Source organism: Arvicanthis niloticus, chromosome 4 (assembly GCF_011762505.2).
Source record: "Arvicanthis niloticus isolate mArvNil1 chromosome 4, mArvNil1.pat.X, whole genome shotgun sequence".
Taxonomy (NCBI): Eukaryota; Metazoa; Chordata; class Mammalia; order Rodentia; family Muridae; genus Arvicanthis; species Arvicanthis niloticus.
This window is the reverse complement of record NC_047661.1, coordinates 17,480,612-17,507,579: the sequence shown is the minus strand read 5'-3', so window position 1 is coordinate 17,507,579 and position 26,968 is coordinate 17,480,612. Positions and strand designations below refer to the sequence as shown.

Here is a 26,968-nt window from a genome sequence, read left to right as displayed (position 1 = left end):
ATCTTACTCTGGATGGGAGATAACTCAGTGGGTAGAGCTTTTGCTGAGCAAGCTTGAGGACCCCAGCTCCATCTGTAAGACTTGCATAAGGGAAAACTGTGGTGGTGCGTACTTATAATCCCAGCACCCAGAGGCAGAGATATGAAGATCCTTGGAGCCCGCTGGCATGTCAGCCTGGTCTAATTGGTGAGCCTCAGCCCAGTGATAGACCATGTCTCAAGAAAATGAAAAAGAACGGAACAAAACAGAACAAAACAGTTCTAAACAGAACAAAGATGTGTTCTGGCTTCCACATTCACTGGCATACATGTAGAGTTGCATTCACATACATATACATACCACACGCCTCAACATACATTACACACACACACACACACACACACACACACACACACACACACACACACATACACATACCACGTTCATATACTACCCCACACAAGAGTTATACTCTGTGAATTCTTACTATGTAGCCCAGGTTGGTCTTAAACTTACTACCCTTCTACTTCCAAATGTTAACAAAATATATAAGATTGAGCTCCTAGCCCCAGCATGAAGCTGTATTTCCCTTTATTTTAGTCTCTAACTTTGGCAGCAAATATACTTCTAGACTCTGAGAAGTGGGGGATGGAAAAGTGCACAAACTATGAATTTGCTACCCAAGGTGATCTGTCCTCTTTATCTTATCCTTACGTCTGGCACCAGTGTACACACAAGCCAGAGAAGCAGAGCAGAAGTTAAGCCAGGCTTCCTCAGTCTAAAGCAGGATAGATTATAGGCTGTGGCAATACAAGCAAAACACAAACATGTTTTCACATACGTGTTCGATTATATTTAAAGCCCTACTTGTTTCCCTTAGAACTTTTCAGTATCTGTCCAATAAGAAAAAAAGGTTGATTTGGGATATTAATTTTATGAATATATAACAACGCTGACTGCTGGGAAGTGCCATTTTAATATGGATAATTTATCTGTGAACCCAATGTCGTTTTTATTGAAGTCATTTTTCTCCTTATTGAGTTGGGGATGAATGTTCTCTACTGAATTCTGTCATCATGGCCAGACCAAGTTCATTAACAGTACGACACACCATTAACTAACCACACAAGAATTGTGGGAGATTGATGCCACAGCCCTTTGGCCACCTGCTTCTCTGCCACCCTAAAGGATGAGTTCTCAGAGCTGCCATCCTGAAGGAGTGACTTTGGCAGGGACTATGAGAGCAGACAATGGTGTTTTCTTTGGCTTTGGGACCTAACAGTTGCCCCATAACTGCTTTTTTATGTTTCTTTAATTCAGAGAAGCAGGTATCCTTCATCCCTGGAGAGTTAGTCTATACTTTGCTGACCACTGGAGCTAAATTATTGCAAGTCTAGGCTAAAATGAAGGTGTAAGTTAAAGCAAGCTGTACAAAGTAGAGCAAACAGATGAACATGCCTGATTATTCATTACAACGTGTGTCTCTGATGCGGAGCCCCTGCCAGACACTTGCTGTTTCCAGAGGCTGAATAGAGTCGGCTGCCTGGCGCAGGTGGTGTGGCGCCTCAGGCTCTGCCCTACAGCTGTTTGATTTCCCTGTGATTTTTGAAACTGTCTCTCTAGAACTATCAGCTAGGCAGGGACATGGATGCCCCAAGGACATATGTGTTCCAGGCTCACTTCTCTGCACACTGTCACCTTTGTGATCTGAATTGGATTGACTTGTGTTCAGATCATGTGTATCTTTAGAAAGTGAGAACTTTAGATGCAGGCTCCTGTGTACAGGTTGTCAAAGATAATGGAAGACTCGTCTTATTCCTAACTAGAAAAATATGTCTTTGTATATGCACCTAAAAGACCCCGTAACACACACACACACACACACACACACACACACACACACACACACACACACACCAAAGAGACATGTTCCCCATCCTATCTCAAAACATTCCAAAATTCTAGTAGATCTTATTAACTGCCTGAAGCTTTTTTCTTACATTAAAGTTTAAATACACACACTAAGATGTTGAATTGTTATTTGAGATAGAGTTTCACTATGCAGTCCTGGCTGGCCTGGTACTTGATATATTAGACCAGGATAGCCTTAAATGAGATCTCCTTGCCTCTGCCTCTTGAGTGTTGGGATTAAGCATGCGAACTGTAATACTTGGTGAATGTTGACTTTTTAATACAGATGTGTTTTTCTGATTCTCTTATTACAACCCCTGATGCATCCTTCCTCTCTGCTATATTACTCAGCATGTGCCTTCCACCTGTCTGCAGTGCATATCCACCATCTTGGCCCTATCCTTGCTTACGTCCCTCGGGTCTATCATGCCACCTGCAGATCTGGCAGAAAGCATCATTAATGCCTCACCAGGAGCACACCAACTCAGTAGCTACATACATACCTCTAGTCCTGGCGTGTTGTTCCATGATGCCTTCCAGAGCTTCTTGGCTGGTTCCGTATTAACCTTTTCTGGTGTCTTTTACTTCTGGTCTTAATCCGATTCTTCTTTTCTACTCTTTCTATTAAAAGGAAGTTCCATGGTCCTCACTTTACATAGCCCTGAATTAATCCTGAGAGGTAGGTGGGCAGGATCTGGCAGTGGTGGTGATAGGTTACTGCCACTGGGCTCTAGAATGAGACCCCAGAGCTAAGGAAGTATTCTTCGATTTGTTCAAGACAGAACAGCTTGGAATGAACCTGACTGCAACTCTGCTCTTCACTCTGCACTCAACCTAGCAGACAGTTGTCTTTCACATATGAGAAAGCTTACAGATGTGGTTCTCTGAACAACATTGCTGAGAGTGACCCCTGCAGATCCACCCCCTGAGGGACCACTGGTAATGAATGCCTGTTGGGGCTGAGGTGTTCTTTTCATCGGTGGTGTAACCAATGAAGTGTTCTTGATTCAGCAAATGACTTTCCACTCATCCCATGCAAGAAACTTTAAATAAAATCCATGGGTCACACATCAAAGAGAAGACATGTCTTCTGCTGAGGGAGAAAGGAAAACATGTCTCTTTTTTTCTTTTGTGTTGGTTTCTTCATGTGTTTGCTTTACAGGGTCTTATTGGATGCACATTACGAAGATATATCCTTCCTAGATAGAAGCAAGAGAAATCCTCTTGTATCTCTAGCAACCATATGTGTGTGCAGGAGCCTGCATCCAAAGAAACACTTGATCTGAACACAAGTCAATCCAATTCAGATCACAAAGGGGACGGTGTTCAGGGAAGTGAGCCTGGAACACTGAAGTCCTTGAGGCATCCATGTCCCTGCCTAGCTGATAGACATAGTAGGAGAGGGATTTATTAGTTTTAGAGAGGGATGGAGGGAGATGAGAGACAGGAAGGGGGAATGTGTGTGTCTGAGTGTGTGTGTTATATGTCTATGTGTTTGAGTGTGTGTAAGATGACTTAAATTCATTTAACTAATTGTATGCAACTGTCAACAGTAAAATGTTAGCAAGAAATCATTGTTGTTCACCTTGCAGACTATTTACATCATTTGACCTCATTTGACCTTCACAAACTCAATGTCAACATGTCTCGGTTTGTATATCTATGACATTCACTGGCTAAGACTGATGTTTGTAAACAGGCAGTCTTCTTCGATTGTCTCGACCCTCCCCCCAAAGTTTTCAAAGATACTTAGAACAAACCACTGTTCACTCTTATGTAGGATTGCTATAATTTATTTTACCTGAGGGTAAAATCTTAGCTATTTAGGAAGTCTTATAAAAAAACTCCAGATGGCTTCATTATACTATTTTAGGAATCAAGGACATAAAAATAAAACGGATAGATAAGCACAACCCAGAATCACAGAGGAACAAGAAGTAAAAGTCAAAAGAAAATATCCGAGTCTTCAAAAATGTGGGCTTCTGACTCAGGATGAGAGACTCAAGCAACAGGAAGAATACGAAATTCCTCCACCTGGTAAAGAACTTGCACCTCACAGTTAATGTCAGGACATGGGAAGAAACCTAAAACTTTGTTCCTCAGATTGGGAATAAGGTGAGAATGCCTCTCTCAGCCCTCCCATTCAACATGTTACCCAAAGTCCTAGTTCCTGTAGGAAATACAAAAGAGAAGGGCTCAAGGTATGTCTTAGTGGTTAAGAGTCCTTTGTTGCTCTTACAGAGGACCATAGTTCAGTTTCTAGTACTCACATCAAGTGGTTCACCAGCTCTAAGGGGTTAATGTCTTCTGCTTTCCACAGGGAACCATACTCGTGTGTACATACAAATACACACACATACACACACACACACACACACACACACATACACACACAAGTAAAAATAAAAATACAAAATATGGAAGAGAAAGAAAACATATGTAGTGTGTTAAATAAGAAATACAATTTTCTTTACTCATGGATGTTAAGGTTATTAATGTAGAAAATCTCAATGAATTGAGGAAATTTTCCTCTATAACTAATAACTGGCAATGGATGATATGAGGTTAGGATGTAAAAGTCAAATGTTTTCCCATGCTCTCACAACAGAACAAGGGAAATTTGAGATGAAAGCATCTAATATTAGGCTGGTGAGCTGGATAAATGTAGCCTGGTAATCTGAGTTCTATATCTAGAACCCATGGGAAAGCAGAAAGAGAGAAATGATTGTCCACTATTGTTTGACTTCCACACATAGGCCATGGTATATAAGTATTCCAACATCATGTATGGATACTCTCACTCTTCCATCCATTAATATGTCCACTTGCCACCTGCCACCCATCTATGGAAGCTGTCAATTCCAAGCTTAACATTTGCCTCAAACTGTTTGTAGTTTACTATGTAGAATTTGTTAACATAAACACACACACACATGAACACGTGTGCGCACGCACACACAGACAGACAGAGAGAGAGAAAGAGAATAAATGAAATTTAAACATACACTACTATACACTATTTGAGTTAGACTTTCTACCACTGTGATGAAATACAGGAGAAAAATAACAACAAAGGAAGGGTTTACCTTGGCTCACAGTTTCTGAGGTGCCAGTCTTTGGTTAGCCTGAGCCTGAAATAGAGAGTATCATGCAAGTGGGAGTCTGTGTTAGAATAAAGCACCTTAGCTCAGGGTGATCAGGAAGTAGACAGAGAAAGACAGAAAGAGCCCAAGAACAAAGCAAGTCCCCAGTGACCCTATTCCTCTAACTAGATTCCAACTTTCACAGCTCTACCATCTTCCAGTATCTATTCAAATTATAACTTCATCTAGAAGTTAGGTCAGAGTCTATCTGCCTCCTAACACCTACCTAACTAAATCTCCTACATATGAGGCTTCCAGAGATGTCAGACTTATATCATAGCTATACCATTTCAATGCATTCCAGAAGGTCAGACATAACTGTAGCAAACTGAATGGGCAGCATGTGGAAACCAGGAAAGTCTTTGATAAAATAAATACAAACAAGCCTAAATAAATAGGAGATGTTTCATGTTCATAGATGATTTGATACTGTGATAATGTCAAATCTTCCTCAGATTAACTATAGAGTTAAAGTCCTGATTAAAATTTTTAAAAAGCTATTTGTGGATACTAATGTAGTAACATTAATGTTCACACAAATACACAGAAGTCCTAGAATCTCTAACATGGTACTGAGGACGACAGACTTGAAGAACTCACATTGCCGGGTTTCGCTGTTCTATGAGGACAGTGTGCTCTGGTGAAATAATACACACATACATCAATAGAACATGTTTTGAGAACCTGGAATCAAGTCAATGAATTTGGGCAAGGAGCAAAAACATTTCAATAGAGAAAAGCAGGGTTTTAACAAAAGGTGCTAGAACGGTGGAATCCATGTATGCATAAAAGATTGTACAGACCAGGAAACTTTTCATAAAATTAAACTTAAAATGCATCACATACCTAACTGCAAAACTGAAAACTCACAGGATTAAACACTAGAAAAATCTGTGTGACCTTAGATCAGGGACATGAGTTTTTGGTACAATCTCTCTAGTACAACCCATGAAAAAGAAGTGTTGAGTTAATCTTTAGTTTGCAAATATTCACTTAGTCTCTGTGGGCTGGAAGTTAATTTTTGCCTATAAATAATTTTAACTTTCAGTCTAGATGAATTTTTGTAACATGACCAGGAAAATGAGGACTAAAGGCATTGAGACTTATGTCAGCATTTGTGTCTGTCACAGTGGGTTATAGGGACACAAAGTCCACAGAGAATCTTGTTGGCATTTCTGACCTTGACGTTAAATGGCAGTTTTCCTTTGGAATTTGGGGAAGAAACTAACAGCCTAATATGTATTGAAAGCCTGTTCTGTGTCAGGCTTTACATTGATTTGTATGTAACTACAGGAGGCAATTCCTTCCTCGGTCACCTTGAATCCTGACTCATTATCCACACTCAGTCTATAGATAAGTAACAGAAGACTATTCTACAAGCTAAGAACCTGACCAGTGATGAGAGAAGCTTTACTCTATAAGGACCTGGTGTTCTACAGAACCAAGTGGGTCCAGGTAGGAGTGCTACATCAGACTTCATTTTATTCTTTTAAATATTCTAAGCAGCCTTAGAATTCAGTGCATTGCAGCAGGTGATTGCACTATTTAAGAGAATGAATTGAAATGGTTTTTGCTCAGGGCAGAAGCTATTCTGAGGGTAGAAAGCCAGGGGCTGTGTTTTATAAACACAGTTTTATTTATTTTCAATTATTAACTCTTCCAGATTGGAAATATCTCAAAGAGGATAAAGTGAGCACCAGAGAATCACAGAAGTTTCTCAAAGTCACCCAACTAATATCAAATATCAGAGGAAGGACTGAACCTATGGGTAAATCTGCAACCTTTGTTGTCCTGATTGTCTATAGGAACTCATGTCAAATACTGAGCAAGTGGGAAGAAGTGAGTGCAAAGCTGTTTGGGGCTCTTCTTTTTGGATTGCCAGTTATTTTTCTATGTGATCTCATATAAACATTTAATATAGCTGTGCCTGAGCTTCACACAGAAAAATCAAATGTCCTCTTATGGTGAAGTGAACATTAATGGGACAATTAATGCCAGACTTCTGCTGTGTCCCATGACCTAAGTAAAAGGTCAGGTAGGATTATTTTAGTAAGATTTTCTTCATAAAGAACAAATACCATTTGAAAATGTTTCTTGGATTCTCAAATACCACAAAACATCTAAGCAGAACTTGATTCTTTGAAGACACAGAAAGAAGTGTCTGATCAGTGCTCAATTAAAAGGCTCGGATGGAATCAATTCTCTACTGGGGCAGCCCATCTGACCCACTGGTTCCTGTCTTCTTTCCATTATCAGAAGAAAGAGTTTTAGGCTGAACTGTAAGGTGGTAGCTTTTCTTACCTTTTCTGATTCAACAACTTCAGATGTGAATTTTAGATATGTGTGTTTCATTTGGAATATCCCTAGAGGTCAGAAATAAGGGTCCATGGGGAAAGGCGTTGGCTTTCAAGGGAGGAGGGATCGAATGCAGTAGTGTTAAGGGCCCTAGGGGGAGTAAAGAATATCTCCATCAAATCCCTCTCCTCAGGGGCTAGGGAGGAAGAGGTGGAAAGAGTATAAGATCCAGAGGTGATGGAGGACACTACGCAGTCAAGGCCTTCTGGGTACAACAGGGTGGATACATATATAAACTCATGAATCTGAGGCAGCATGCACAGGCCCTGCATCCGTCTGTACCAGGTTGGGTCCTAGAGTTGAAAGAGAAGTGGGCACATGCCCCTATCCCTAACTCAGAAGCTACCTCCAACTGATAACCACTTGCAAATGAAAAATCAGTTTTCTCCAAGGGACTCTCACTAGGGAAACGAATCACTTGAAAGGTTAGGGCCCATGTCCAGCAGTCAATGGCCAACACGAAATAAACCATCTTTGAAGGTCCTTTTTCTCAGAATATTAATTCAGATATTTTTAACCTTACGAGTCTTTTATGTATACATTATGGCTTACTGTTTTATGTTTTTATTTTTGAGTAGATTCCTATGTGTGCAAATGTATGTGCCTTTGTGTCCATATGCATGTCTTGTGCCTTTTCTCTGACTCTCTTTCTCATTTGGTTATGTTGTCCAATTCCAATTTGTTTCTGTTTCATATTATTGTGTTATATTTCATTGCATTACTATCCTTTGAATTCCTGTTTGTTTTCTAAGGAGTGTCAGAGAGGGGGCTAATCTGGATCGGAAGGGAGGTAAGGAGGAACTGGGAGGGATAGGGAGAGGGGAACTAATCAGAATATATTGTATGGAAAACAATCTATTTTCAATTTAAAAGGGGGGTTAGTAATGGACCAAAAATGTATTAATGGGGTGGGAGGTAGTAAGACAGGGTAGAAGAGGGAGAAAATACTATGAAGACTAATTAATACTGCATGCCTTTTGAGAAAGTAATTACGGAAACCTGCTACTATAGACATTTATCAAGATATATACATATAGATATCTAAAAGGAGTTTATACATTATAGAGTTACTCTATAATGGGGTGATAATGTCCTGTTAGATACTTCAGGCTAACAAGTAAAAATCCCAGGTTCAGAAATGGGCTACTTCCTTAAGAGCTATGGCCATAGATCCACAAATAGTCTTTTGCCAGCGTTCTAGGCTACCCTCCAGAAGTTGATGGTAAGACCTCATTGAGAAACACACCTTGTACCCGAGACAAAGAATATGGAGAAATCAAGTTGGTTTCATGTCAAGATAGGTATTAGAAAAAGCCACAGCAGGTCCGGCTATGTGGTAGATTACTGTTAGGAAACCGTGGTTTCCAGACACAGCAGGGAGGTTGCAGATAAGAACTTTCAACAGTTTTGACAGCATGCCCAAGTCCTACCCAAGCCAGACAAAATCTCAGCATGGGTGTAAGGGGTGGTCACAAAGCCCTACCCCTAGCTGAGCTCCACTGGCAATTGGCAGTTTCTAGAAGAATTGGTTTTCTTTGAGGATTGGCCCCTGATAGTTTGAAGGGCTCCAGTGAAGGACTCCAAACACTTTGTGTTTGGGTAGCACAAATTGAACTTCATAGGTTTAAAAATAAAACTACAACAAAAACAACAATATCAACAACAACAAGAAAACAAATACAAAGTTGGCTGAGTAGGGAAGGGGATGGAACTGGGAGGAGCTGGGGGAGTGGGAATATGGTATTCTCAAAGGATTAATTTTAAAAGTAGAAAGAAAAAACTTTATATGAGTTGGGGTCACCCTATGGAGAAGGTGCTATCTTTGTTACTCAGGGGCTTTCATTGCATATCCAGTGGGGCTTTTGTTTTTAACATGATCTTGCTAGTTTGTTTTGGTTGGTCTGAAATTGCATCAGATTTGGAGCAATCCTCCTGCTTCTGCTTTTCAAGCTTGGGGGTTACAGGCAGGTGTCACCAAAGAGTGTTTTGGAAGTAAATATTTTGACATAATAATATGTGAGAAGTGCCACAGCGAGGTGCAGATTAAACACTGTGGGTGTTTGGAGGCGGTGAAGATTGTTTCCAGTGGGAAGACTTGGAAACATTGGGGGAAGAAGTAGGGTTTGATTGTTGCCTTGACACATGAACAAATTTAGACATGTGGAGATAATGAGAGAAGCAATCTAGAAGGAAGCAAAAACAGAGAAAATATAAAAGAAATTTAGTGGTGTTCAGTAAGCTAGAGGCCTGTATGAAAGAGATTCAAATGAATACAAAGAAAGAACTTGGCTGGAACCAGGGCCTGGGAATCTCATAAAGCTGGCTTGAAAGCATGTGTGGGTTTTATGCACACATTGGGTTGGGAGGAACAATTGAATATGTTTGAGAATAATGGTCTCTGACCTGCCCTTTGAGAAATGACTCTGGCCCTTTTCAAAATGGGCTGAGGTGGGAGGGGTGGAGAGTGCAGAGCGAACATGGAGTGCTGATTTAGATAGGCACTGTGGAATCCACAAGAAGGTCTGAGCTAAGCTAAGGTACTGAAGGTGAAGAGAACACGACAGCAGTGAATCACTGGAGAAGAATCAGCAGACTTCCATCCCTGTTCAGATGTGTTTCCAGAAATAGAGAGGAGTCCATAGTTAGAAGGGAGCTGGAACCTTCAGCAGAAGCAGAAACAGAGGGCGCGGGGCTTCAGGAATTAGGTGAAATAGTAAGTTTGAATTTCATTTTACAGAGCCCCAAGCAGGTATGTCCAGCCAAAGGGTAGGAAGAGGGAACGGTCCAGCAGACGTGGGGAAGAACCAACATGCACAGTATCTGATAGAAGCCATGAGCTTTTTCTACCATTGTCATGATTGGCTAGAGGCCCCCAGCTTTATCCTGAAAGGTTATTGGTGAGTTCTTCATTTATTTGTTCTTTGTAGACACTTTCACTTACATTCAGTGACATATATCTTTGTGTGGGAGGCTTGTCTCCCTCTACAGGATCACTCATAAATGAGGAAACTAAAAATGTTGTCACTCAAGTAGCTCTTGAGGAGTATTGGATACATTGATGAATCAATCAATCATATAACCTTCTGCCTTTATCCATGTTCTACTTTGTGACAAGTTAGGTCTCCTCAAAGATCCTGCCATAAGATTCTCGAGCCTGCCCACCCTGCAAGATTCTCCTAACCTTAGGGAAAGAAGCAGCAGTGTTCAGAGGAGACCCCATTCAGAGAGAGGGTGGCATTCCTAGGAAGGAACTACAATGGCTCGTTCAGGCTGTTGCTAGTATTTTATATTTGCTCTACAGAGATGAGGGGGAAAGTGAAATTGTAAATGTATTAAGAAGCTGAGGGAAGTAAATTTTTTTTATAATTATATAGGGTTTATATGTGTGTGTATGTATTTATTTGTTTTGTATGCACATATGCTCATAGGTATGCATGGCATACATGTGTTTGAATATATGTATATGTATGTGTGAAGGCCAGAAGTCAGTCTTGGGTGTTGTTCCTCTGGAGCCACTCACTTTGTTGTTTGAGACTTGGTCTCTCACTGGGACCTGGACACATCAGTTAGGCTAGGCTGACTGGCCAGCTAGCCCATGGTATCTGTTTTCTTCCATCTTCCCAGCACTGGGATCATAAGCACATGCCACCAGACCTGTCTCTTTAGTGCTGAGGACTGAAGAAACACCCTCAGAGTCAGCATGACAATCACATAACTGAGCACTCTCCCAGCTTCTGGATTACACAGCTTACAAGTCTCCAATACACAGTGGCATTGCAGGGCAGTGAACTAGGACATGCTTCCTCTGTTTGAATTCAGAAAGGCCTAATTCATCAAAATGAAAGGGATGTCTGCATGAGAAGTAATCCATGACAACTCCCTTCATTGGAAAACTTGAATGCAGTCATCTATGGTTCTATCACTACTTCTGAGACTCCATATATATATTTCTACTTTACCAAGTCCACAAAAAATTAGTTTTATTTATTATATCTAATTTAAAGTACAGAATGAGTCATAAAAAAGTGAACAAACCACACGCAATGTGAGCTGTGGGGTGGAATACTCCCCCAGTTCTCTAAAAACTGTAATGTCTACACAGTAATGAAACCATAGTTTTTCATTAGCGAGTTGTGTTATTACACAATGGATACTCTGATTATTATCAATTAGTAGGTAATGAGTAACAATCGAAGCATTGAAAATTTGTAATTATACTCATTTATCATTGGTGATATAGTGATATTTATGATTCTAATAAGTTAAAAGATCTTTTTACACTGGAAGGCACAGAGACCTGTGATGAATGATTGGTACATGTAGGAGACACACAATGAATATCTGATCACAGGATTTTTGGTTTTCTGACTTGACCATGAACCCTGAAGGGAGAATGGACGTGACTCAGTAAACAGGGCAAGAACCAGCTGTGTGTGATGCAATGCTGATGTGGAGAGTTTCAGGCACCACATATGCCTAATAATTTATAGAAACCTGTGGTGTGGACTTTCTCACAAGCAGCTGCATGTAAAACCGTCTCTTGTTTTTTCCTCTTCCTGGAGTTGTAGAGTGAAAAATTATAAAGATCATTTTATAAAATATATACAAGCTTTTTTACCCCTAGACCTGAGCAAAAGAATGCAGGTTCACTAGTTCCAGAAGGCAGAACTGAATGTAAGATTTCAGGCCTTCACTGCCCCAGGATACATTCTGGGTGGAGGACATTATCCCTAAGTCAGAGGACACTTGCTGGATTAACATTCCTCAAGCCTCAGGGAAGAGAATCCACCTGTGGGTGGGGAAGGCCCAAAGCAGGAAGACACATTCCTGACCACAAAGAAAGATGCTAGTCATCTGGGTGGTCCCAGGAACTGGATGACCACAAGATGAATGATTGGGCGAGGTTACATCCTTATAAAAGATAAGTGTGCTTTCTACTGTTTTTATGTTATGTTTCCTTGGTTACCCCCTCTCCCCACTTGAGGTCTTCCCAGTGTTCCAGAAAGCTGTAATTTAAGTCTAACTAGATGCTCTGCTAACCTAGATAAGCTTCCGTCTGCAGGAACTGCCCTCCACCCCCATTGACTAGTACAACCTGCTGATGTTCAAAAACTGTAAAGCAACCAATCATGTGTAACCACGTGAAAATTCCTCCCTTTCCCCACCCCGTGCTATTAAAAGCCCCTCAGCTCGCTGGTCTTTTGTCAATTCAACTCCTGTGTGAGTGAACGAATTGACCTTGGCCGGCCAACTCTCCCTAATAAACCTCTGCTGATTGCATCCAGGTACGGTGTCCTGCAATTTTTGGGTGGCCGTGATTTCCCGAGATTTGAGTAAGGAAGAGTCTCCCGAGTTTGGGGGTCTTCAGAGTGACAAGTGAACTTGCCATGAGAACCACGCTTCTGTTGTGGGTGCATGTACACTCACACATACGTAAGATACACTATGGTTGGTGCAAAGCCACAATCCCTAGGCTGTTGGCATTTTGCCCGAGTAACTTTACCAGCAGGGAAGGGCAAAGACCAAATCTGCATTTTGTATCAGAATGATGCTGGTGTTCTCACAGGTAAGCAGACTGGTTAAGTTTCCTCTCCAGGCAACTGTGTTGGGTCATCTCTAGGACTGTTGAGCTTTGCTCAGTCATCCTTTCCTCCCAGTGGTGGCTGACTTCTCTCCTATCATTCTACCACAGTGGAGTACTACATGATATAGGACATTATATCCTGCTGGATCCCAAGCTGACAAATCATATACCAAAAGAGAGATTAATTTTATTTCTGGTCATGACAATCTATGAGCTTCAGTACACTTTGGATGGAGCAGGGGGAAAAAAAGCATCAATATTTTCATTGTGCTATAACTACTGCTGTACCCTCCATGGTTGGTCTCCATATTTCCTATTTAGCTCAGGCTCAAGAGACCAAGATTTTTCCACTTTGAAGCCTTCATCTTCAAATACTTTGAGGCTCGAGTCTCAGAGGCACACACACTGATTCATGATTACTCTTCTGCCTGAAGCACTACCCTCTGCGATTTCACATCAGAATGGTACCAGCTGTCTACCTTGTATTTTGAGGGAGGCTAGAATTGGGATTTACACTGCCAGGAAACTATCTTGGTTTAATCTGGGTGTTTAAAGTATGTGTTGTCTATTTGTCCTAGCTAGACACTCTTTCAGCCTTCCTTCCCTTGCTTGCTATGGAGTCAAAGGCAGACAGGCACACCCCACAGTCAGGCAGAGCCTAGTGTTATGAGCCTCTGTATTGAGACATATACTTTTCCCGAGGCAGTATGCTCCCTCTGCTTATAAAAAGTCTAAACCACCACGACCTAGCCTCACCTCGCGCTGATGCAGAATAATTCACGGTCTCAATTAAACTGCTTCCACACCTGTTGCACTGGTGATATGCTGTTGTGAACGCCAGTTAAGTAGCCCATATTTTCATTTCAGTTAAAAACATCTAGTAAGGCTGAAAGCTGTGCATGCCAGGAACCTGGGCTAGATTTGCTATTTTTTCCATATTTTCAGCTTCATTATATTGAGGATACTTGAATGGCTTTAGCATTATGTCATCACAGTTAATTCTTAATAAAATCCAAATTAGTCGGTCAAAGGGGATGAATTATATTTTGGGGGCTTTGACTTAACCTTTTAATTTGACTTGCAACAGCTGGACTTTGAGTTTCTCTTTCATATTCTGTCTTCACTGGTTTTAGTCAAATTTATCCATACATTATCATCTATCACCTATATATCATCCATCAACCATCTGTCTAACATCCATCATCTATTCATCCATTCAGCATGCAAGCATGTATCCATCTATCTATCCATCCATCCAGCATCCATGCATCCAACTATTCATCATCTGTCATTCATCCATCATCTATTCATCCATCTGGCATGTGTGCATGTATGCATTCATCCATACAGCATCCAGGCATCTGTCTATCCATCATGTGTTATCTATCCATCATCTATCTATCATCCATTCATCCAGAATGCATACATCCACCCATCCATCCAGCACCCATACATCTGTCTGTCCATCATCTATCCATTCACCATCTATCCACTACCAATCCATTATCCATCATGCATCATCTGTTCATCCACCTAGCATGTATGCATCCAGGCATGCAGCCAGCATCCATGCATTATCTATTATCCATCCACCATGATCCACCCACTCATCCATCCTTCCATTATCCCACCATGCCTAAACATGATCAGCAAGAATATCAAAGAACACCAGCTGTGTGGATGAGAAGCTGTAGAACTTTCTCTGGTTATCGACTATAAGGTTGTAAACTATATCCATGTCCTTTTAGCTATGAGACTGGGTCCACTATCTCTTGTTCTCAGTGTGGCTGTGACTGACAACACTAATAATCCAGCAGTCCCCTTTTGGCATATGTTAGGCAGGAAGTACCACTATGAGTGACACCTTTCCTGAAATCACTGCAGGTATTGAGAGGCCTATTAGCCACAGAGAGGAAGGGCTCTGACAGAGGATGACAGCCAAGGGGGCTGGGCTGTGAATGAAAGGTAATTTTCACCTCCAAGGATCATGTTTGGAAGAATGAAAAGGGTTTCTACCTTTCTTTACATTTGGTTGTTAAGATCCTTTGAAAGTTTGGCTTCCAGCAGGTATGTGTGTATGAGGTGGGGGGAAGTGGGGGACGGGGGGGGACATTTCTGTGCATGAGGTATGCTGCTTTATGAGTTTCATTATTTATAGTATGAGTTTGGGTTTGTTTTTGCTTGTAAATAATATCTCATATATGGAACATTATGAAAAAAATATTTTACAGAAATAATTTTTTCCACATTACTTAATTTGCTTCTTGTGGTGGTTTGAATATGCTTGGCCTAGGGAGTGGCACTATTAGGAGGTGTGGCCTTGTTGCAGGAAGTGTGTCACTGTGGGTGTGGGCCTTGAGTCCCTCCTCTTTGCTGGCTATGAGACAGTCTTGTTTGCCTTTGGAACAAGATGTAGAACTCTCAGCTCCTCCAGTGCCATTCCTGCCTGTACATTGCTGTGCTTCCTACCATGATGACAATGAACTGAACCTCAGAACCTGTAAGCCAACCCCAATCAAATTTCCTTTATAAGAGTTGTCTTGGTCAAGGTGTCTCTTTATACCTTGTCATTTTTAATCTTAGTAAAACCATGACAAGGATGGAAGTGTCAGAGGATCCCTGTAAAGAGCTTTAATCCACTTTGGTCCCCACAATTCTCATCAATACTTACCTAGAAACCATTGCAAAATAAGCATATGCTTAAGGTAAAATTCGGTTGAAATGCAAAATCATTATCCCTGCCTAACACCACCCTGAACTCTCCTATAAAATTCTAAGATCATAGACCCTTGGATTTTGTGGATGCCAATCATTGAAAATCCTAAGAAACTTCTTTAAAAACAAAACAACAAGAACAATAAGAACAAGAGTAACAACAACAACAACGATGACAAAAACCCTAAAGCTATTAGATGTTGTATTTTACCAAAAACAACTTCAGCATTTCTGATTTTAAAAAGCGAACTAATATTATAATGGGACACACAGCTTAGATTTGAGGCTCGGAACTTCAGTCTCTATAGCCAACCCAAAGTCAGTAGCAATGGCACTGTAAAGAGTTTGCCTCAATGACTGGCATCCATAAAATCCAAGAGTCCGAGATCTTAGAATTCTTTCACAGGACAGCGCAGGGTGGTGATCTTGTTAGGTAGGGATGCTGATTTTGTGTTCTAACATGAATTTTAACTTATATGCTTTTTTTGGTGGTGGGTTTTAGGTGAGTACTGATGAGAATTATGGGGACCAACGTGGTTTAAAGCTCATCCCAGGGATTCTCTGGCACTTCTATCCTTGTCATGGCTTTAGTAAGATCACAGAAGTTGACTTGGTCACCTACACATGGAAGTGAGGCAAGAAAGGAGTGAGGTGCTTGTGAGATCTCCAGTGGCACTGAAAACAGAGACCGACATTAGATGAGACACTACATGCAAGTCTGTTGGTCATAAAAAATGTAATGGTTAGTGTTGGTTGTTACCTTTGACAGGATTTAAAATTCACCTTATAGGTCAAGCCTTGAGCATGCCTACACAGGTGACCTAGGTTAGGCTAGTTTTTAACATGTCTATGAGGAATTATTTTAGGTTAATTGATTATGTTAGGTTAATTGACATATCTTGGTTAGGTTAATTGACATAGGAATACCTAAAAGTGGGTGGCACCATTCCCTAGGCTTGGGCTCCCAGATTGCACAAAAGTGCCAGCTGAGTATTGGCACTCAATCTTTCTCTGCTTCCTGACTGCAGGTGCAACTTGGCCAGCTATCTCAAGCTCCTGCTTGCAGGACATTTCTCACCATGATGGTCTGTACCCTTCAATTGTGCACCCAAATAAGCCTCTTCATCCCCAAGCTGCCTTTTTCCAGGTCTTTTATTACATTATCAGAAAAAGCAGTTGAAACACAGGGCAACACTGGCAGCACATTAAACATTATGTTGTCTTTCTAGTTGAAACAAACATCTTCCATATTCTCTGGCTATGAGATGCATGGTAATGAAGAACTAGCTCTGGGGGCGGAAGCATAAGGTTTAGAACCACAGAGGATAGAGGTGAAGGTGTTTTAACCTCACTCTAACTGTCTTGACCCAAAAGCCTACCAGTTTGAAAATTACAGATCAGCTGTTTCCATGAGCCCAAACCCACTCTTCCACCGTGCTTTTCCATTCATCTCTTGACGTGTAAGTGATCACTAGGCAACTCTTCAAGACCAAGGGGTGTGTCTTAGTGATTTTTTTGTATGTATCAGAATATTTTACATAGAAGATGCTTACTACGTGTTCCATATAAAAGCACAAAGATGCCTGTTCTGACAGCCTCGTTCCCAAGAGCAGGATCATGTTGTTTTGGATCTCTCTGGTTCAAGACAGATTCAACATGACCTCAGTGTCCACTCTGCTTCCCAGCCCATCCACTCTCACTATCAACTTCTGTGCTTAGGATGGATTGGGTAATTTCACTGCTATTGAACTTGACCCACGGCCTTGGAATACTTATTGTTTGTGGTGTGTGTTTGTGTTTGAGTGTGTATGTGTGTGTGGTGGATGTGTGTGCCCATATGCATGCATGTGTGGAGGTGAGAGGTAGGTAGCAAGTGTTTTCTTCAGTTCTTCTTCATCTTCTTGTTTGACACAGTATAGCCCATTGAACGTAGACCTCACTGATTCAAATGGACCAGTTGACCAGGGAGCTCCTGGGTCCTTCTGTAGCTGCTTCCTCAGTGTTGGGGTGACAACTACATGCTATAGTGTCTATACTTTTATGTGGGTTCTGGGTATCTAAAGTCAGGTGTTCATGCATTCCTGACAGCTCCCCAAGCTCCCCTGTTGACAAAGGATCTGTCTATTACCTCCCTCCTCTTGGAGAGAACTCAGCCTTTTTTCTTAGCTTCCTGCTTCCTCTGCATGCAGAAGCCACTATTTATGATCAGCGAGCCACGAGGAGTAAATGATGTGCACAAATGCACGTATGAGAAAATTAGACTCTTAGAGAACAGTGAAGAGTTTGTCATTGGTGGAATTAAAGATTATAGGAAACAAGTCAAAGAATAGAACTTTGGGACACTAATCGAGGCCTGAAGTAACGTTGGGCTTATTACACTGATAAATCATTTACATTATTAGAGAACAGGAGTGCTTTGAGTGAAAATAGTCACTACATTGATTAAAGTTGTTTCACTTCTATAGGAATACACTGTGCTTTGAGAATGTATCTAAGGAGATAGAACTTACAGTGATAGGAGCCATACTCCTTAGCTTTCAGGAATTTAAACTAGATATGTATTTTCTTAGAAAGACAATGGTTTGAAGCACTTTCTACAGGGCCACCCAACAACAATTCTTTAAAGAATTCCTACATAGACCATCCCCTTCTCTCTAAAATGATTTTCCCTTCTCTAAATCTGAGCAAAAGCCACAGTGTTTGTTAATATGAATGTCAGAAAATATCTGACTGGGACGCCTGCTATTTATGCCCAGGGTCCTTGACAATTGCATCTTCAGTTCATTTCAATTGTATCCTGAACTGGACACAGAAAACCTCATTTCTCTCTCCCAATTTTAAACTGCAATTCCTTGAGAAGATTGCTTGGTCACAGCCATCGAACCTCATTCTCTAAGCACAGAAGTGTTGGTTCATCTCTCCTATACAGCGTTTATATCATGGCTATTCTCTGGTTTATGTTCTGTGTTATAGGAAGTAAAACATTAAGATAAACGCACTTTAATTGGTGGAAACCAGAATGGTTACTTTTTTTTATTATTCTTTTTCAAAGAACACTAACTTTGAAAATCAAAAGGAAATCAAGTCTGGTGTTTAGAGAGGAAGGCAGGTGCTCCTGACTGCCTATGTTGGCTCCTCTTCTCAGCATTAAACAGTACAGCGGCACACTGAGAATGAGAATTGCGGGGAGAAGAGTTTAGAGGGAAAGTTTGGGGGCAGGACCAGGAGAACGATGGTGTATGATACATACAATAGTCATCTCTGAAATCCCTCACTGTATGACTCTGGGTGCCCCTTGAACTGCTTAGAGCAAGAGAACTCAGGCAGCTAATCCAGGGGCAAGCATCAAGCCAGTGCTCGTTAGCACTCACAGGGATTCCTGCGAGTCTGTGCTACACGCAGCCACAGCTGGTCACTCTTCCCCATTTCAGGATGTTCATGCTTCCCTTTTCCCTTTGCAGCAACATTTGTGTGCTTAGTTCTCTGGAAAACCAGAGACTGTGACACGAAATCAGCATGTCTGACTGTGCTGGTGGAGGCGCCACAGCGTCCGGGAGGCTGAGAAACACTGACACATTCAAACATACTATTAGCGGATCAGCATGCTCAAGGCGGGCATGGTCCAGGCTGCACAGTGAGAGGCTATAGGTCTGTTCCATTCTACCCGAGACGGTGAATCATAAGGATTCTTGGGGACAGCAGGGAGAAGGAGCTGAGCTCTGGGCTGGGGTGGGCAGTGTGCTTCATGTTACTGTAAACGTTGAATGAAGTCAAAACGAGATATCATTTGTATCTCTCCAGCTTTGGGAGAATAAGTGTAGAAGCTCTCAGTTACAGAAGGACAAAGGGCACTGAGGGAGAGAACTCTATGAAGGCACAAGCTGGACAACCAACTGGGGTTCCACCCCTGGAGCCCTCGTAAGAAGCAAGAGGTGACACCACATATCTGCATTCCCACCATTCCTACACAGAAAATGAGTGGAGACAGGAGGATGCATCAGATGCCCTCAGACCAGCTATCCTGGGATATGAAATACAACGTATTTGAGGGCCTGAGAAAGACCCTGCCTCAAAATCTGCAAGAGAGAACAAACTCTTAACAGTTGTCCTCTGAGCCCCACAAAGCCACTGTGGTCTTGGTCTCTCTCTCTCTCTCTCTCTCTCTCTCTCTCTCTCTCTCTCTCTCTCCTCTCTCTGTTCCCCTCCTTCCTCTCTATCCCCCAACACATATACACACGTAATAGTTGTACATGTATGAGAAGCTATCACCAACTAAACAAAAGATAACTGCCATCTTGACTATATTTCAACCTTTTTTGGGAGGGGTCACTTTAGAAATGTTGGCTTTTAACTGAAGGAAAATGTAATATATTTCAAGATATATAAGATATACCCAAGCTACAAATCCAAAGGAAGCTTTCAAGGAAGCAAGACTAGGTGGTTACTCTTCAAAATGCCACTGTTAATCTTAGGTTTTGCCCTTTGCAGTGTAGGATAACATGGCTACCGTGACAGCGACCATTTGCTTAATATGAACAAACCCTTGTGTCCAGACACTGCACAGGGCATTGGCTTACACTGCTTTATTTAAGTCTTTCCACTATACCTTGGGGAGAGGGACTTATAGCTTTCCCAATACAGATGAGGGACCAGGGCTCAGATACACTACAGACTTGTTTGAATCTGCCTCTTAATATGCAACAGAGCGCCTGTCCGGAAGACTCTGGCTCCAGGTGGTCTTTGCGAGATCAGAGTGTACACCAACACACGTGAAGCGTAATGAAGCATTCGGGGCTGCCTTCCAATGTCCTCAGCTGCGTTTTTAGGATGCATTCAAGCACCAGAAGCATTCTGAAATGGCTATCCAACTGAGTGCCCCTTGTCAGATTCTTTCTAATGTACCATCAATTTTCTGAAGACTATTCCACTAGCTAGTGGATGAGATGGAGGGATGCCAAGGTGGCACTAATCAAAGAGCCAAATACAAAACAAAATCAAGGTGGTGAAATCAAGTCTTTCTGTGTGCCCAGTGCCTTGATTTTGCTCTTAGGTTGATACATGAACATGAACAGGCGACATGAGACCAAATAGGAACAATGTATCTTGCAAGTTAATGAAAGATCGAAACAGGAAAACTGCACCTTGTAGGTAAAAGGGTTCTGTTAACAGTTAAGACAGTTAAGAATAAGTGCCTGTTTGTCCTGTGCAGGCGAAGGTTGCTGTTTGGAGTTCAAGAATAAGCTCTGGTTTGTCCTGTAATTAAATTGAAAAACATTCAACCTACACTAAACTTGTGACCCCATTCACATGATGTCTATCCTTACCTAGGTCCTTCCCTTTCACTGCATATTTCTAACATTGTATAAGTGCCAGCTCTCTTGTCCTGCGAACACCTTATCTTCCTATAAAAGGGACCTCAAGAGACCAGAAGAGGCTGATCTCTCAAATCTGGATTTAGGATGAGACAGCCAGCTGGCCAATGATGGGTGCACCCTAAAATACAGCTTGGACAGTCGGAGATTTAGTCTTTTCCCCCGGTGATTCTCAGGTCTCACAGTGACTCCTGCCTCCTGTGGGAAAGGATGGAAAAGTGAACAAACTACATCCTGAGCGTGTTCTCTGTGCTAGCCGTGAACACCATCACTGTGAGGTCTCAGGACAGGCTTATTTGCAGAGGAGAAAACGTGTTGCTTATCAGACAGTTCTGCTAGTCTCCTCCCAGGGATCTTGCACCATCATCTGCCACCTGCCAGGTGAGGGCCAGGTGCAGTGGCTAATAAAGGGAACAATTAGCTACCCCACCCTTTTCTTCTTCTGTTCTTTCTCCGTTCCACATGTTCCTGCCAGCCTCTCTTTCTCTCTTGAGGTTTGTTTTTATGCTATGTATTGTAATGATAAATACTCTCCCCCAAAGCCTGGCTGCCCCAAGGACTAGAGAATCTGCAATAAACTGAAGTGACACTATGTGACCGTGCTATGGTCACTATGTGACCAATCCCTGATTGGTGAATAAAGATGCCTACAGCCCATGGCTGAGCAGAATTGAGATAGGTGGGGGATGGAGTGGATGGGATGTTGGGGTTTCTTGGATTTGGGGTCTAAGAAGAACCACAAGGAGAATGAGGAGGAGGAGTGGAGAAAGATGCCATGGGGTAGGTGAGTCATGAAAGCATGGCCATGAGGGCTGGCCACCTGGAGTAAAAAGCAGCCCAGCCAGAACATGGCAAATTACAATTTAGGATTATGGATGGGAAAATAGATTCTAATAGCATAGAGGGTGGATATCTGCCCAGTTCTAGTGCTGATTCAGGGTTATTATAATAATAAAAGTTGTGTGGCTTTTATGTGGGAACTGAGTGGTCTAAGGCAGGAGAGAAGCCCCCAATAGAGATTAAATAATTTATACAACAAATTGGTAAACAAACAAGTGGCAAAAACTTACTTTTGATAAAATTGATTTCAGATTTCCAGATTTAAAAATAAAAAACAAAAAAGCCCCAAAACATGTGCTGCCCAGTTAAGACTAGGAAGGCAAGAGTGGGTGGTGGGTGGGGGATGGTTCCTTAGCGAGTAGATTTTTTCCCCCAACCTGCATGGGATTCTAGCAAGGATTGAAATACATGATTTCAGAGAATGATTTCAGGGGTTAAACCATGAGCTAAAATACAACTAAACCCCCAAACTGATTGATTACCAAATAGTAAAGCCCACAAGCAACAAACTGACAGACTCCAATGCCAGCCTATCCTCTTCCCAGATACTGCTTTATTCTGCCACAAAGATGCAGCAAAATCATCATGTTGAAAACCCCTGCTGTGCAATGAAGCAGGTAAAATTCTTCTGCTCAGAGTGGCTGCATGCCTCCTGCAATCAAAATGTTATAAAGAATAACATGAATTAAGGTGTCAGCACTACCTTTAACAACCACTCTCTATAAATGTGGCTTCCATAGGAAAACTGGGACTGCTTGTTCTAGCACATGACACATATATGATGTCTTGAGAGTGTACATATATAGTAAGTAAAAAGGAACTTAATGAAGCTGAATATAGAGAAAGATATTAAATTAATTTACATAAAAAGAAAGGGAGATGTAGTATATTTATCTACAGAGATATTAATCTCCAAAGAAGGGAGAAAAAATTAGAATTGATATAAATGTCTTCAAGGATATATAGTTAAATAAATAAATCCAGGCGTCCATCACTATACTTGGGAGACAAAAGCAAGGACAGATAAGTTCCTTATGAGTTTGAGGCCAGTCTAATCTACAGAACAAATACAAGTTGGTCCGGGCTACACAAAGAAACCTTGACTCAGTAAAAAATGATAATAATAATTGTTTTTAATTGTTTTATCAAAATGAAGTTGGTTATAAGTTCAGTGGTTGTGATGGTATTACAAATCCGCTCTGAAAGAGGTCAATATAGAGCAGACCTAAATAGAAAAGCTGCCGCTGAACTGAATCAATGTATACTTTTGATGACTTTGGGTTGCTGAACCAAGGACCTGCTATTTTTGGAGAGAGGGTCTGTATTTGTATTAACAGAAAAGAAAAAAAAAGGCTTTGGACTCCTTCCAAAGTAATAAGGATCAGATTTGAACTAGGAAGACCGCCCCCCCCCAAAGATCTTGGCTACTGACAGGAAGAAAGAAATAAAAAAGACTAAACAGGACAGGTAGCATGATTTGCTGATCTCTCTACATGAGAACAACCCTAAACTGGCTGAGATGTAAAAATGTTTCTAAGTCAGAACTTCAGCTATATATAGCCAATGGATCTTATTGCTTACAGAATCCCCAAGATTTATCATGCCGCCTTTCCATATGGCATAGATGAAGATGTATATTACAGTTTGGTTATATGTCTAAACTAACTGTCATAAAGAAAGACAGTTGACTGTCACTTGCTCAAACAAGGAGCAAAATTCATCTATAATAATCTATGCACACTGCACATTCCATACATTATGATAATATAGAAGTGTATATTACTTCTAAAAGGTTTATGTTCATAGATTTAAAAACTAAGATAAAGCCATGACAGGATTCACCCTTGAGGATGCTGAGATGCTGAGATGCTGAGATGCTGAGATGCTGAGATGCTGAGATGCTGAGATGCTGAGATGCTGAGATGCTGAGATGCTGAGATGCTGAGATGCTGAGATGCTGAGATGCTGAGATGCTGAGATGCTGAGATCTGCTGTTCCAGCTCCCTTCCTGATCCTGCCTCAGATGATGCTGTTTCCAGAGACACTCTTCTAGAACAGCTTCAGAAAGGACTGCTAATTCCAGATGCTCTTGCTTCATCCAGCCTTACAGACTGTTCCAGTCAGGACTTCAGATAAGCCTTGAACTTTCTCAGCGCATAAAGACTGGACAACAAATGCTAAAGCTAGTTTTTTTTTGTTTTTTTTTTGTTTTTTTTTTTTTTTTTTTTGGCTTAACCACTTTTCCAATTTCCATTTGGACCCCAAACAGAAATCCTCCCCCCCGCCCCCAACTCAGCAGGAAGCAATTTTAAGGAGACCTTGTCTCAGTCCCTTAAGTTGGGGTAGATGGTTTTGGTGACTTTATAAATTATACATATATTGTCATTTTAAGGGAGGATTTATAAATAATTACGCTCTTAGACATGAAAAACACTAAATAGGGAGGTTAGACTCAGGGATTTCTATCTTCCCTTTTCTCTATCCTTTTTTCTTAGACAAAGAATGGGGGTTGAAAAGACAAAGGGAGAATATAAAATATGAGAATCAGACAAATAGGGGTAGATTGTTAAATCTACTCTTAAACCAAAAGGATTTTTTTTTACCAAAAGGAATTTTATAACCATAATCTTACATTGGTAGAGATCTTTATATTTTTATATAACTTGATAGAGATCTTTATGTTTTGGTATAACCATAATCATAATTTGATAGAGATCTTTATATTTGTTACATTGGTACAGAATTTTATATACATATATTACATATATATTATATAAATATATATATATTAAGATAAAGTTTAAGGTTTTTATTGATATATATCTTTGTATTTTGATACAAAATTTAAGATTAATTTTGTTACAACATAATTATGTATGTTTCAACTTTTAGATAGGCATTATATCTATGCAACTCATTTATGAATACAAGGTTTGGTCCCAATTATTTTAATATCTGCTATTAAAAACTTTTAAAGATAATTGAATAATATAAGTTTACACTCAAACTCACGGTCATGTCAGATATTAATCTAGATCATTACTAAAATATATATCTTGGCTTGAACAGGTAATAGGTAACTAGAGACAATGTTTGCTTGTTCAGATATACTTTGAATAGACAGATAGATAGTCTTCAAAAGCATCAGAGATCCAAGAACATAACATCTAAAATCATTTCATTATTAAAAGGTCTTTTGACTATGAGACAGATTTGTCCCTGACAGCACCTCATCCCACTTCAAAAAAGATGATGAACATCAATGACCTACCTCCATGTGGAGTTGCTTCAGTTATGGCAAGCTAGCCACTGGGCAAGAACTGTCCTAACTACATGTACAGACAAAATGTTGTCCAAAAGGGACAAACGGACACAGGATAGTCAATTACTAAACTCTGTCAAGACAGTAAGTTAGTCTTTCATAATTCCTGCTTCACTTACAGTCTGTCAGATGTTCTGAAACTGAAGACTAAAGATAGAGTCTCCATCATTATAAAGAATATTGGGGACTGAGCTGCTCTGTCATTTCTCTAATTTTTGGAAGCTGCATACTGGAACTTCCTGCATGCTCAGGTAATATTCATTCTTTGTCAGGTCTCTGATGGGGTTGAAGACTGGATAGTCATAGTAATACTATAAGCTTAAACTGCTTATGATTTAAGAAGTTCTATGTCTAAGAAGATATTTTAGGTTAGTAATACAAATTAGGATACAAAGTGATTTAGATACAAAATTCTAAACTCACCAAGATAGGGTAAGTGATAGAATACTTTATTTAAGTTGCCAAATATAAATGGACTGGCCATTATAAATATACATTATACCTTATTGTTTTCATAATTGTTATAATTATATTAAATTTATATCTGAGAGAAAAAGAGCCTTTTATTGAACTAAAATGGGGAAATGTTGAGGTTTGGTCTTTGCTATGTATTGTAATACTAAATACTGGACAAGGCCTGGTTGCCCCCAAGGACGAGAGAATCTGCACATAGACCCAAGTGACGCTATGTGACCTTGGCCCCAAGTTATCCCTGGTAGCTGAATAAAGACGTCTATAGCCTATAGCTGGGCAGATGAGATGGGTGGAGTTTTCCTGGGCTTGGGGTGTGAGAAGAAACCATGAGGCAAGGGAGAAAGAAGAGAGAAGATGCTATGGGTTAGGTGAGTCATGAAAGCATGGCCATGAAGATTGGCCAATTGAATTTAAGAGCAGCCCAGATGAAATATGGCAAGTTATAACTTGGGGTTACGGGTGGGAAATAGATTCTAATAGAATAGAGGGTAGTTATCTACCCAGCTCTAGTCCTGATTAAGGTTTATAAATATAAAAGTTGTGTGTCTTTTGTCCGGTAACTGAATGATCTAAGGTGGGATAGAAACCCAGATTTGAGATTAAATAATTTCTACAGCATCACTCTTTCTGTCCTTCTCTGACTCCCTTTTCTCTGCCTGCACCTCTTTTCCAGATCCGAGTTCCCTTCCCTTCCCCCACAGTAAACTTCCTTTAAATGAGGTCTGTCACATGGACTGATTTCTCAGGAGGACATCTCGTCAAGAGCCCACCAGGCACTCCCTTACTCCTGCCACTGCACTGCATTGTGTCTCGATATAGCTCGTAACAAAACCAGCTCAGACAGCTGAGTGGTTTGCCCAGCACCAAGTAGGTAAAGCAAGGATTTGAACCCACGCATCTATTTTGTTCTAGGTCACATAACAACTCAGCACTTCCTTTAAGGCAACCTTCCTTCTCTACCCTCATATAGAAATTCTGCCATAGATTAGAACGTGGAAGGTCATTGGAGACCTTTCAAGAGCCTTAATTGCACATGATTTGGAAATCATAGATGATGTGATCTCAGTAAAAGTGGCTGAAGTAGAGTGTGTTCAGTGTCAGCTCTTTGAGGCACTGGTGTGTCTCATCGTTTTCTTAAGTTCGCATATTTTCTTTCCTTCAGTAGTGGAGGTGATTGTATACTTTTAAGTATTCAAGGCAATAATGAAAACAAGTTCCCTTTTTCTTTTTTGTGTGTGAGTATGTGAGTGTGAATGGTGTGATATATGTATGT

At 40.8% G+C, this 26,968-nt stretch overlaps 1 protein-coding gene across 9 annotated transcripts in view; it reads right to left on the bottom strand.

Moving 5' to 3' along the window:
- Positions 1-26,968, bottom strand: part of Kcnmb2 (potassium calcium-activated channel subfamily M regulatory beta subunit 2) — a 290,315-nt gene that overhangs the window by 181,621 nt on the left and 81,726 nt on the right. The window contains exon 1 of one of the 9 annotated variants that reach the window (XM_076932241.1): positions 2,394-2,513. The exons of the other annotated variants lie outside the window; for them this stretch is intronic. The gene's annotated coding sequence lies outside the window, so the exon portion shown is untranslated. Of the gene's footprint in view, positions 1-2,393; positions 2,514-26,968 lie in introns of those variants that run through there. 9 annotated transcript variants of the gene reach the window in all.